The 14,118-nt window shown below is 36.2% G+C and overlaps 1 pseudogene; it reads right to left on the bottom strand.

Annotated features, from left to right (window-relative positions):
- Positions 1-10,473: 10,473 nt before the first annotated feature.
- On the bottom strand, positions 10,474-14,118 carry LOC146946131 (uncharacterized; annotated as a pseudogene).

Here is a 14,118-nt window from a genome sequence, read left to right as displayed (position 1 = left end):
GTGAAATTATTAGCATCATGCAGCAACTCTCGCACAATACCATCCAATCGGACTTGCTCCCAACAATTCATAGCTTTTGGGCACACAAAGAATGAATGAATGTTGGATTCAGCCAAGACGTCGCAATGAACACAAGTATCGTCAATAGGTAAACCTTTCTGGATCAAACGGGTGCGAGTTGGAAGGCAACAGTGAGCCATTCTCCATAACGGGGAACGAACTCTAGGAGGCACATGTTGTTTCAAATAATGTTCCAATTATGTGTAGCTGATGTGGGGGAAACAGTGGCTTCAGCTTCAAGAGACATACATAAGTTATAAGCCGATTTAACAGAATAAATACCATCAACAGAATGATGCCAGACTCGAGTATCATGCAGATTACGCGTATGGAGTGGCAATCCGCAAATGGCTGAGGCGTCTGAGATGGAAAAGATGTTACTGATGAGCGAACTATTCCAAGTATGCAAGTCTGGATTAATTAAATCACGAACCAATAAATGTTCCAGATGTGGAGGTGGCGTTGTTGAGGGTCGAAGAGTAGGAAGAGAACGAATTCATGGTGAGGACCAAACTTTGATTTGGGAGCCATCTCCAATCTTCCACCTATACCCCAAATTAATAAGATTTTGAGAACTCCATATGCTCCTCCAAGTATAGCTTGGATTGTGACCAATACCGGCATCCAAGAAATCCCTTCTAGGGAAGTATTTGGCTTTGAGAATACGAGATAGTAAGGAGCTAGAATCAGTTAGGAGTTTCCAACCTTGTTTACCGAGCATAGATAGATTGAAGGCTTCCATGTTACGAAAACCAAGTCCCCCTGAACTTTTATGTAAGGTAAGTTTATCCCACCTCATCTAGTTAATCCCTCGATGCCCATCTTTTTTAGACCCCCAGTAAAATGAGTTCATCATTCGTTCTATCTCATCACATAAAGAGGAAGGGATAAGAAAAGCACCCATACAATATGAAGGAATAGCTTGCGCAACCGATTTAATAAGAACCTCTTTACCTGCACGAGAGAGAGAGAGAGAGAGAGAGAGAGAGAGAGAGAGAGAGAGAGACCGAGAGCTCCAAGAACGGCACTTCTTCCAAACTCTATCTTTGAGGTAATTAAAAATAGCTTATTCCTACCAATTAAAGAAGGAAGGCCAAGGTATTTCCCGTTTCCGATAGTATTTGTGACACCAAGAATAGAAGAGATAGAACCAGCAGTGTTGTGAGTGGTATTTTTGCTGAACGTAATGGCTGACTTACCGAAATTAATAGCTTGACCAGAAGAAGCTTCGTAACATAAGAGAATATCCTTAAGATGAGTAGCTTCAGCTGTTGTAGCTTTGCAAAAGAGGAAACTATCATCCGCGAAAAGGAGATGGTTGATGGGAGGAGCTTGGCGACTGATGCTAACACCGTGTAAATTTCCATTAAACTCGTGGTACTTAATGAGAGCAGAGAGCCCTTCAGCACATAAGATATAAAGGTAGGGGGATAGGGGGCAGCCTTGACGTAACCCTCTTGTCGGAGTGATCGGGCCAATACGGTCTCCATTAAAAAGAACATGGTACTCGACAGAAGTAATGCACATTTTAATCCAAGATATCCAACGATCGCAAAAACCCATCTTTTCCATAACTAAACATAGATAAGTCCAATTGACGCTATCAAATGCTTTTGAAATGTCAAGTTTTAGAGCTACCTCGCCTTTTTTACCCTTGTGCTTGCATTTCATAAAGTGGAGAATTTCAAAAGCTGATAAAGCATTATCCATGATGGACCAAGTAGGCACGACCGCGGTTTGTTCAGGAGAGATAAAGCTTCCAATTAAAGGCTTGAGACGGTTTGCCAAGACTTTTGAGATGATTTTATACAAGACATTACATAATGAAATTGGACGAAGATCCTTGATAGTTTCCGGGTTGTCACCTTTTGCATAATTGTCCTTCTTAAAAGCCAATATATTATCATGATAATTGCGGACAACTATTTTTTCAATTCCACACAACAAATTTAAATATCTACTTTTACTAATAATCTACTACTACTAATACTATAATAAGAAAATTAGAAAATCTTACTCGAGTAAAATTTCATAATTATCCTCAATTAAACTCACAATCTTCTTAATTTTATGGGTTTAATCATCATTTTACAAAATAAAATACAAATTTATTCATTTTGAAAAAATTATTATATATATTTTTGTTTATCTTTCTAGCCTAACTAATTCTCTATGTATCTTCATTTTTCAGATTTATCACTTCCAAGCCTAACTAATTCTCTATATCGTCATTTTGTTCTCATCTATTTTAATCTCTTAATCTTAATAATTTGCATATTCAAAAAATTAATAGAAACGATACAATAATGTTAAATTTTTTAAAATAATCATTAGTTTTCAAAATTTAAGCATATCAACTTTCTCATATCGGTATACATAAAATTTGATTTTGGAGATATAAGCACATAAAGTCTACAATGAGTGCGGTGTAAATATTTAACGGTATTTTGGAGAAACAATACAGTGATGTTGATATTTTAAAAATAGTCACAAGTTTTCTAAATTTTATCATATTGTCTATTACAAATTGTTAAAAAAAAAATCTTCTGCACATATAAGTATATAAAATCTGCAATGGGAGCGGTGCAAATATTGAACGGTGTTTTGCATATAAAATAAAAAGTTATTCAATAGAAACACTATATTAATGATTATATTTTGACAATATTAATGAGTTTCTACGATTTTATCATATCAACTTTCTCATATATTAACATAAAAAATTATTTATGCAGATAAATCATATAAAATCTACAACGGGTACGGTGAAAACATTGAACGATGTTTTGCATATAAAATAAAAAGTTATTTAATAGAAACACTACATTGATGTTGATATTTTGAAAATAATCATGAGTTTTAAAAAAATTATTTTATTGACTTTCTTATATGTGTATATAAATTTTTTTTTTCGTGTACATAAGAAAATAAAATCCACAACATACGCGATTCAAATATTTAACATTTTTTATATATATAATATATGAAAAAAAACATTTGATAGTACTAACAAAGTAATTATTTTTTATATGATTACCACAATGTTACGTGACCCGTGCATAACCGCACGGGTCTATTGCTAGTTAAAAAATAAAATAAATCATGACATTTTTTTTTCAAAGGAGAAAACGTGACAGTTGTTTTATTAAAAAATAAGCTATGAACTTGTCCGTTATTTTTTAAGCCATGAACATGTTGTTTTATTAAAAAAATAATTAAATTAAATTAATAGGGTTAAAATTGGAAGAAAATATAAAAAACTACCAGCTATAAGGTCAAAAGCTACTTGAAATAGCTTCTCAAAAAACGCTATAAGCTAGTGGAAAAAGCTTTTTACCCAACACATCTTATTATATCAAAACAAGTTTATAAGCTAGTCCAACAAGCTATAAGCTAGCTTATTCGAGTTACCAAACACAGCCATCATGGGTTGAATTTGATGTGAAATTTTAATTGTTACAAGCCCTATAGTGTAAATTAATTAAGATTGTATACCTAAATATAATTAAATAAAAATTAAAAGTTACCTTATTAAAATTGATTTTTTTTTATAGAAAAAATTAACTCATTTATTTGACATTTAATGTTACATTTGTATATTACATTTTGATTGGTTGATATGGGATAATACCTCTAAACAAGAGAAGGTAATGTAGAAAAAACCATCATGAAATAGTGTAAAGTGTAACAAAAAAAAGAAACAATGTAAAGTGATATTTTTTTGAAGATGTCCAAAGGGATAAGATTTTTTTCGCTCAAATACTATATTGGCTTGATTAATACTCTTTTGAGATAGACATGTGGATACAAAAACTCTGGCCAGCAAAACTTCCCATCCTACCTATGTGATTTGTGAGGGTTTTTGCATATGATTGTCCTCTATAGTTCTTTAATCTATGTCCTACGATACAAGTTTTGTATGTGTAATTTGATCGTCCCATCCTAATTCATTTGTTTTTTTTTTTCATATATAAATAACAGACTCAAATTTCATTCAAAAACTTGTCTACTAGATAATTCGTCTACTTGTTAAACAAATAAAACAAGAGTACCGGTACACCTCAATTTGTAAAGTATACCGTAGAAGTTTTCATTTTCTTTAGAAGGTTTTCAAATCCAACACAAACCATAATGTCAACGAGCAACTTTCACACCTTAATCATAATTTACATCAGTTTTTTTTTTTAATCAAAAGTTGATCGTATAAGGCTAGTTAATGCAAGAAACTTTCACGGAGACACTTAAGTCTATGAGTTTCTCCCAAACCTCTCACACAAATAAAGAATTGAGCAGTGCTCTCAAAAAGTTATTGTGCCTGGAAGCACCAAACGTAATTACAAGGACCCTGACTCTGACATTATTATTAGAAATTATAATGTTACACAATCTATGTAAAGAAACTATACTCAATATTATATTTCACTTTTTTGGGTATAAATAAAGACAATGTCGTTTGAACCTAAAACATCATGAATCCTAACTCCTTACCACTAGACCAATTCTAGTGGTTTATATTATATTTCACTTTAAATTTAGAATAGTAGAAAACACATGATTAATAAATTGGTTTAATAAAAGTCATATTTTTTACTCCCTCCATTTTAAATTACGAATTCTCTTTACTATATTTTTATATCTCAAACTATTTGTCCATTTTCTGCTAAAGAAAATTTAATGCATTTCATTTAAAATAAGTAGAGATACAAGCTAGAATTTGAACAAAAATACGAAAAACTAGTATGACATGGAGCTACCCAAGCTAAACTATGAGCAACTTCATTTGTTTGTCTCCTAATAAACCTAACAATAGAGGTTTCTAATTCAGAAGGCAGTAGGTGCCGACAATCATTAATAATTGATATAAAATTCGAGTCGTCGAGTCTACAACCATAGATATTGTCTACACCACCTTTGAGTCCATATCTCAAAATCCGCATTGGCAATTTGAAGGTCATGCACCGACTAAGGAACAGACAACTGTCTGAGTGCCTCTCCCAAATCAAAATCAAATAACGGTGATAACTACTTCGTTTCAGCTAGCACAAAACGACCCTCATCATCCCAAATACACATATCAAGGCCACTAGTAGTATGATCAATAAAAGGGAGAACAGAGGATACAATATAAATACGTTGCCAACAAGTAACACTTTTGTCACATTCAAAGAAAAGGTGGAAACTATATCCGTCGTGAACCACACATCTGCACAAGAACCTTGAGAAGGAGCACCTCGACTTTGCAATCTTAGTCGTGTAGGGAGACAATTGAGACATGCTCGCCACTGTAAATTCTTAACCTTAATTAGGAGGTAGCTTAAGATTCTAGATGAGATTCCAATGTCTTGCCACCCTACGCTGCATTTCATCATTATTCACATTAATCATCTGTTGGAGTAAGCCCTAATAGCCAATCTATATTGATTGGGTTTGGCTTTGTATCATGATATTGATATAAATATATATTGTGAATATATAAAATAAAGCATTTCTTTATTGATTTTGTTTTGTTTCAAAATAATAAAGTCCCTAGAATAGTTAGTCTGTTTAATGGAACATTAAGTATAACTTAATTGTGAGACCTCATTAAACATAAGGAAACTATTCTTAAATTATCCGTAGTCAAGCTTTATTGAGAAGTGGGAGATCATTAAAGCATAGAGACTATTATGTGGGTAGATTGATGATCACATCTCACAGATCATGGATAAAGAGTTATCAAGTCTTCACATAGATATAAATATTAGGAGTAATATTTATATTGGATTGACCCGCCATGAGAATACTACATAGTAAAAGTTATGAAAAGTGTCATAAGATATTCTCATAGTGATAGAGGTGTATTCCATCCTTCGACCTGAAACCACTATGTACCCTTGATGTTGGAGTCAAGTGCTTTGTCACCATTCAAATGTTGTCCGTAACAGGATGACTATAAAGTTTTTTGATGGGTACTCCATGAACCATGCTGAGGGACATGAGTGACCTAGATGGAATTTGCCCCCCCTACATAACAGGAGAAATGTCTACGGGCCCAATATCGAACTAGACAAGGATGACACGGTCTATGCCTTGTGTTCAATATAGACATGAGGGCAAAAGGGTAATTATACACATGATCATTATCACAGAAAGGTTTTGTCAGATCACATGACATTCTCGTCACTTGGGTAGCAGTGATGTGTTGCTAGATACCGCTCACTGTTTATAATATTAAATATGTGATTTAATATTATTGCCAACGTTATGAGAACCTATATGGTCACACACAAAGGACAGATAGATGAGAGAAATAAATAAGTAAGACTTATTTATAAAATAAATAAGTGATACTTATTTATAAAATAATAAGACTTATTAGTAATTAAATAATTAAATATGACTTTATTATTTAATTTACGAAAAATAGAGAAACGCGATCCACCGTAAGGTACGGTGTGTTTAAGTGAGATACGGTGCACTGTGAGGTACGGTGTATTTAAGTGATTGGCTTGATGACCACACAAGTGGTTCTATAAATAGAACCCTTGTGCTGAAGCATTACTAACTTTTTGGTTGAAACACTTAACCTAATTTTAAAAGTTAGAAACCCTAGCCGCCGCTCTCTAAACCTAGTCTCTCTGAATCTCCGTTGTAATTGGCTAGCATCGGTCATCGGAGAAGTTCTGTTCGTGTGGACTGAGTAGAGGCATCGCTGCTTTGCTTTGCTCGTGATCAGAAATATTTCTTCTACAAAGGTTCTGCTCTTCAAGAGGTAAACACATTAATCAGAAAGTGTTTAAGTTTCTGTTTGATTTATGATTAATGATTTAATCAAGATTCGTTTCAATAAGATTTGTTACGCTAAGAGGATTATAAAATTTTTGAAAAACCTTTTTAAATCTGAAATTCTGGCACGTTAGACTTAAGATGTTCTAAGTGATGTTTCAACACCAAACACAGAAAACAGATGTTGTACACGATGTTTAGAACATTAAGCTAACCTACTTAAACATAATAAAACAAAAAGCAGACAAGAAAGAAAAGAGGCACAGAGAAATTGTTAACCCAGTTCGGTGCAACGTCACCTACTCTGGGGGCTACCAAGCCAGGAAGGAAATCCACTAGTGCAGTCCGTATTCAAAAGCTCTCAGCAAACCACGTTTGCACTGATGACCTAGGACCTACCCGTCTAGACTTCAACCTAGGAACTCCTAGATCTGAGATCCCATCTCACTCCCTTACAACTGATCACAGACCCTGTGATTCACAAATTACAGACACTTATCAAAATGAAGTTACCTTCAAAACATAACAACTAGCAACCGTGCTTAAAAGCTTAGATGCAGTTTTATAGACTACCTAACTCCTTGCTTAAAAGCTTCGGAGTGGTGCACAAATTACAACTCAAAATACAGTCCTAAACATGCATCAAGATGATACACGAAAGACTCACAAACAAAAGACTCAAAACCTTAGATAAACTATTCTTCTGAAATGATGGCTTGAATGATTCTTCACGTCTTGCAGTCTCCTTTAAATACTGAAGCAAAGCGGGTCATAAACAATATCGGGCTTCAGATCAAACCGGTGATCCATTACTCAGTCAACATGGCCGGATAAGGAAACTCCTAAAAAGTAGGCACTTTAATAGGAACATTATGATCACCTTCAAAAGACTTTGCTAAGTCGTTACCACTTCCTTAGGAAATCACACACGTTCTGATCTTCTCAAAACTGCACACGGTTTTGACCAACACATGCTGGCGTGGATTCCTTAAATCAAGTGAAAGAATGCGTAAACATAGGCAAGGCACATAACATACATATCGAGCCTGGATGTTGGAACATTGTGTTCCACATCTGAAATGAATATTTGTTTTAGGCAAAAGTGAAGGCAACATACAAATATCCAACAATCTCCCCCTTTGAATTTTTTTTGGCTAAAACAACTTGAGGTCAATTCAATCAAACTGGAGAGATAACACACGCAACCTTTCCTTCAATCTTCACAAAAAAAAATCTACCTTGAAGAAAGGTTCACATCCTCAAATTACCAATAGGTACCCTAAATACAGTTCTTTAGTCATCTCACATAATCTTCAGGACTTAGAAGATGTATATCACAAATCTCAGAACCTACTTCCACAATTTTTACAAATAAATCGTCATATGAAATAGTAGGTAAGAGGAACAGATACCATACTAGAAAATCAGAGTCTTACAGCAGCGAACACATAAGGAAAATAAATTCTTATAATATCCCAAACAGACAGTCAACTGTCACAACATGCTACTCAGAAGAAGAAAAAAAACATAAACTCCTAGGCAGCATTCAGTAGCTCAAACCAGGATGTTCCAACATCCATAGAAACATTTAGGGACACAGATAAATACTCCCCCTCAAGGAGCACACACAATATTCTAATACTCCCCCTGAATATATGCATACTAAACAGAAGTTTGTTCAAACTACGAGTGCAACATAAAAAGCATGCATGCAAACACATCCAATGCAGATAACAGAATACCAGAATCAAGTGTCTCAATTTCAATAAGCACATTATCATATCAGCAGACATGCAAAAATACTTAACACCGGATCAGGAGATTGCAGACATAAACTAAAGTACACATACAGGAAGCAGAGATGTGATGTGTTCCAACATCACCTGACCCAACCATCAACATCACATCTGACACAACCATCATGGCATCTACTTTTACTCCCCCTTTTTAGCCATAAAATATGTCAAATTAGAAGTTGAGAAAAGCATAAATTATAGCTAAGGGTACCTGAGGCTTTGAACATTAGCTGCTATAATTCCTCATGAACGCAAATACCCAGCTTGTTCCTCGGTTTCTCAAATTGTTTGACATCTAAGGCCTTTGTGAAGATGTCAGCCAGTTGATCTTCAGTAGTCACATGCTCCAGAGTTACTACTTTGTCTTCAACAAGATCCCTAATGAAGTGATGTCGGATGTCAATATGCTTTGTTCTGCTGTGTTGTATAAGATTCTTGGAGATGTTGATTGCACTCAGATTATCACAGTACAATGTTAGAACACTTTGTTGAACATCATACTCTTCCAGCATTTGCTTCATCCAGATAAACTGAGAGCAGCTACTTCCTGCAGCAATATATTCTGCTTCTGCTGTTGATAGAGACACGGAATTTTGTTTCTTGCTGAACCAAGACACTAAATTGTTCCTGAAGTACTTTTTCTGTCATCTGCACTACCTGCCCAATATGCATCACAATAGCCAATCAACCTGGAATTGTCACTGTGAGAGTATAGAATTCCATAGTCTGTGGTGTCGTTTATGTACTTCAGAATCCTTTTTACTTGAACCAGATGACTCATTTTGGGCTCTGCTTGATATCTAGCACAAACTCCTACATCAAAAGTTATATCAGGTCTGCTTGCTGTAAGATATAGAAGGCTTCTAATCATGCTCCTGTACAGACTTTGATCAACAGCTACACCATTTTCATCTTTGGATAACTTTAAGTGAGTGGTTGCTGGTGTTCTCTTATGACTGGCATTGTCCAGTCCAAATTTCTTTACAATATTCTTAGCATACTTGCTATGGGAGATGAATATTGTATCTTCCATTTTCCTGACTTGTAGACCAAGAAAGTAAGTCAGTACACAATGTCATCAACATAAATCTGTGTTATCATGAGTCTTCCTTTGTCCTTCTTAACAAACAAGGTTTTGTCTGTTCCTCCCTTCTTGTACCCTTGATAGGTCAAAAATTATGCGAGTCTTTCATACCAAGCCCTAGGAGCTTGCTGCAACCCATACAGTGCCTTCTTTAGCTTGTACACATCATCAGGAAAATTTGGATCAACAAATCCCTTAGGTTGCTCAATGTTAGGCATGGCAACACAACCCATACCCGTGGTTACTCGCCCGAACCAAACCCAATTTGACAGGTTTTTCCCGTTTTGACTGGGTTTGGGTATGGGTATGGGTTTATCCCCGATTTCAAAACACGGGTATGGGACGGGTAACGGGTATATAGGTACCCTTCCCGAACCCATACCCAAACCCGTCCCAAATGTAAAAAATTAGTTTATGTTGAGATGTCATGTTATATTGTTTGATAATTGTCATGTTAATTAAAACTACCATTGATATTTAAAGAATCAACTAAATCATTCCGTCTAACAAATGTTAAAGTGAGTGTATTGTTAGATAATGTATTACAACGTTGCTATTGGGGATGCAAAAAAACTTCTATTTTTTATTAAAAAAATTATTCAATGCGGGGATGGGGATGGGGCGGGGATACCCGAACCCGTCGAGGACGGGGATGGGATTCAATTTCTCATCCCTGTTGGATATGGGTAGGGTAACGGGTAAGTATTTAAGAATCGGGTATGGGACACGGAAGGTAAAACCCGTCCCCACCCCGCCCGATTGCCATGCCTACTCAACGTAGACTTCTTCATGAAGGTACCCATTTAAAAAAGCACTCTTCACATCCATCTGAAACAATTTGAACTTTAGAATACAAGCCACTCCCATGAGTAGCCTTATGGATTCCATTCTGGCAACAGGTGCAAATGTTTCATCAAAATCTAATCCCTCTACTTGAGTATAACCTTGTGCAACTAGTCTTGCCTTGTTTTTGGTAACAGTACCATTTTCATCTGACTTGTTCTTATAGATCCATTTTGTTCCAATGACATTTATGTCGTTTGGTCTTGGCACCAGATCCCATACTTCACTTCTTTTGAAATGGAGTTCTTCTTGCATGGCTTCAATCCAGAAATCGTCAGTGAGAGCTTCCTTTACATTTTTAGGTTCAAATTTTGACACAAAACAGGAGTTGGAGACAACATCATTATTTCTTATGGTTCTAATTCCTTGATCAGGATTTCCAATAATGAGCTCTTGAGGATGATTCTTCTTAACTCTAATTGAAGGTCCTTTACTTGTTTCTGCATTCTCCAGCTCCGTATCTTCAGAGTTAGTTTCAGGTTCTTCAACAGTTTCAGATATTACTTTTTCTTGAGCAGATGTTTCAGGATATGCTTCAACACCTGGTACAACTTCAAGAATTGGTTCTTTAACCACATCATCTATTACCACATTGATGGATTCCATAACAACTTGAGTTCTGTTGTTAAACACTCTATAGGCTCTTCTGTTAGTAGAGTAACCCAGAAAAATTCCTTCATCACTTTTTGGATCCATTTTTCTTCTGTAATCTCTATCTGCTAGAATGTAACACTTGCTACCAAAGACATGTAAATATTTTACAGTAGACTTTCTTTCCATAGTTCATACAAGGTAGTTGTAGTACCTGTTCTCAAAGTGACTCTGTTATGAACATGACAAGCTGTATTCATAGCTTCAGCCCAGAAATAAAGGGGAAGATGTTTAACATGTAGCATGACCCTGGCTGATTCTTGTTGAGTCCTGTTCTTCCTTTCCACCAATCCATTCTCCTGAGGTGTTATGGGAGATGAGAATTCATGCCTGATTCCTTCATCTGCACAAAATTCATGAAATCTGGAGTTTTCAAATTTTGTTCCATGATCACTTCTTATCCTGACAATACCTCTATTTTTCTCTCTTTGAAGTTGAATGCAAAGTTCCTTGAGTGATTCAAAGGTATCTGATTTCTCTTTGATAAAGTTCACCCAGGTGAATCTTGAAAAATCATCAACAACTACAAGACATACCTCTTTCCACCAATGTTGGCCACTTGCATGGGTCCCATTAAGTCAATATGGAGAAGTTCAAGAGTTTTTGAGGTTCCTTGATGTTCCAACCTGGGATGGGACAGACTAGTCTGTTTACGAATATGACATTCTCCATAAATAGTCCTTTCAGTGATCTCCAGTTTGGGTATGCCTCTGATTGCTTCCAGAGAGATAGCTTTCTTCATTCCTTGCTTGTTTAAATGACCCAGTTTTTGGTGCCACAGTTTGACCTCTTCATATTTGCTCAGCATGCATGAGGATATGAGAGCTTGTTCTTGAGAAATCCATAAATAGCAGTTGTCCATAGACCTAGTACCCTTCATACTCACTTTACCCTTCCCATCTAAGATCCGGCACTCAGTTTTACTGAAGTTTACACTCAACCCTTGATCACACAGTTGACTAATACTGATCAAGTTGACAGCTAGCCCTTTGACCAACAGAACATTATTCAATCTTGGGGATCCTTCACCAACTAAGTCTCCAATACCCACAATCTTTCCTTTTGCCACATCCCCAAAGGTAACGTAACTCTAGGCATAAAGTCTGACATTTCCAAGAAAGTTGTCTACCCCTGTCATGTGACGAGAACATCCACTATCAAAATACCAATCTTCACTGGAGGATGCTCTTAAGGAGGTGTGGGATATTAGTCCTAAGCACTTAGGTTTCCACTCCTTCTTGACCTCTCTCAAAGTTGGACTAGGTTGATATAGTTTAGGTGATGCGTACAAATCATAGCAGAAGGGTTTTTTATGACCATGTCGATTGCAAAAGTGACACCTCCACGAGGGATACTCCTTTACTAACTTAGTTCTAGGATGTTCTGCGGGATGTTCCAACTTTGGACCTTTATCAGTGGTACTATCTGTTCTGATTGGTGCTACAAACTTAATTTTCTTAACTGGTTTTCCCTTCTTGGCCTTCTGATAGTGTTCTAAAGCCTGAACATAACTACTGTTTTGTTGTTCCTGTTTCATGTGTTCATGTGTAAAGCCTATGCCATTTGGTTTGCCTATCACTTGACCCTCTAACATCCTATCTAGAACATCAGTTCCAGTGGTCATCATTCTAACTTGTTTAAAGACATTATCAAGTTGAGAATTAAGTAACATTACCTCTTTATTCAGATCAGTGATTTTAGCCAGATGACTAATTCTTTCTTGCTGAAGTTGATTAATGATTTCTTCCTGCTCTATCAGACGCCTGGAAGTATTTGCATCATGAATGTCTTGATAGCAGTAAGGCACAGTTACTTTCTCATAGTCAGGATCTTCATTATCAGATTCAGATTATACTCTCCCAGTCATAGCATTGACACGTTTGGCAGCATCACTCTCACCATCTCGATATGTTCCCTCATCATCAGACGAGGACACAATCATCCCTTTCTTTTGCTTCTTGAGAAAGGTTGCACATTCAGTTCTGATGTGACCATAACCTTCACATTCATGGCATTCTACTCCTTTGTAACGACTGTTCTTCTCTTCATTTTCTGTCATACCTTTGATTGCCTTGTTGTCTATCAGTGTTCCATCTGACATTCTGCCCATTACCTCTAGGTCTGTTGTTTACGTGCTTGAGAATCTTGTTAAATTGTCTTCCTAGCATCACCAAGATTTCTGATAGATTCTCATCATCCACACTCTCTTCTAGTCCTTCATCATCAGATGTGTTTGCTGTAAAAGCAATGCCTTTTCCCTTCTTCTCAGTCCGGTTGTCAACAACAAGTTCAAAGTTTTGAAGAGAGCCTATGAGCTCTTCCACTTGCATATTGGACACGTCTTGAGCTTCCTCAATGGCTGTGACCTTCATGTCAAATCTCTTTGGTAGAGATCTGAGAATTTTTCTTACCAATTTTTCATCTGATAGTTTTTCTCCAAGAGAAGCAAATGAATTAGCAATGTCAAGGACATTCATATAGTAGTCCTGTATAGTCTCATCTTCTTGCATTCTCAGACTTTCAAATTTGGTCGTTAGGAGTTGAATCCTTGAGCTCTTTACCTTGGAGGTACCTTCATGGGCTGTTTTAAGGATGTCCCAAGCATCTTTGGCAACATCACATTTCTTGATAAGCCTGAACATATTCTTGTCCACTCCATTAAAAAGAGCATTTAGAGCCTTAGAGTTTGCAAGAGACAGTTCATCTTCAGGTAAGGTCCACTCATCTTCTGGCTTTAAAACCGTGGTTTTATTTACCATCTTTGTCAAGAACAACCGGATGTTCCCATCCTTTCATCACAGCTTTCCAAGTCTTGCTATCAATAGACTTAAGATAGGCACTCATACGTGACTTCCAGCAGTCATAATTGGTTCCGTCCAGTAAAGGTGGTTTGTTAACAAAACCTCCCTCTTTCTCCAT

This window comes from Medicago sativa, chromosome 2 (assembly GCF_051527215.1).
Source record: "Medicago sativa cultivar Bolivia chromosome 2, Bolivia_mono, whole genome shotgun sequence".
NCBI lineage: Eukaryota > Viridiplantae > Streptophyta > Magnoliopsida > Fabales > Fabaceae > Medicago > Medicago sativa.
Note: the sequence above shows the minus strand (reverse complement) of the source record. Positions and strands in the feature narration are given on the sequence as shown.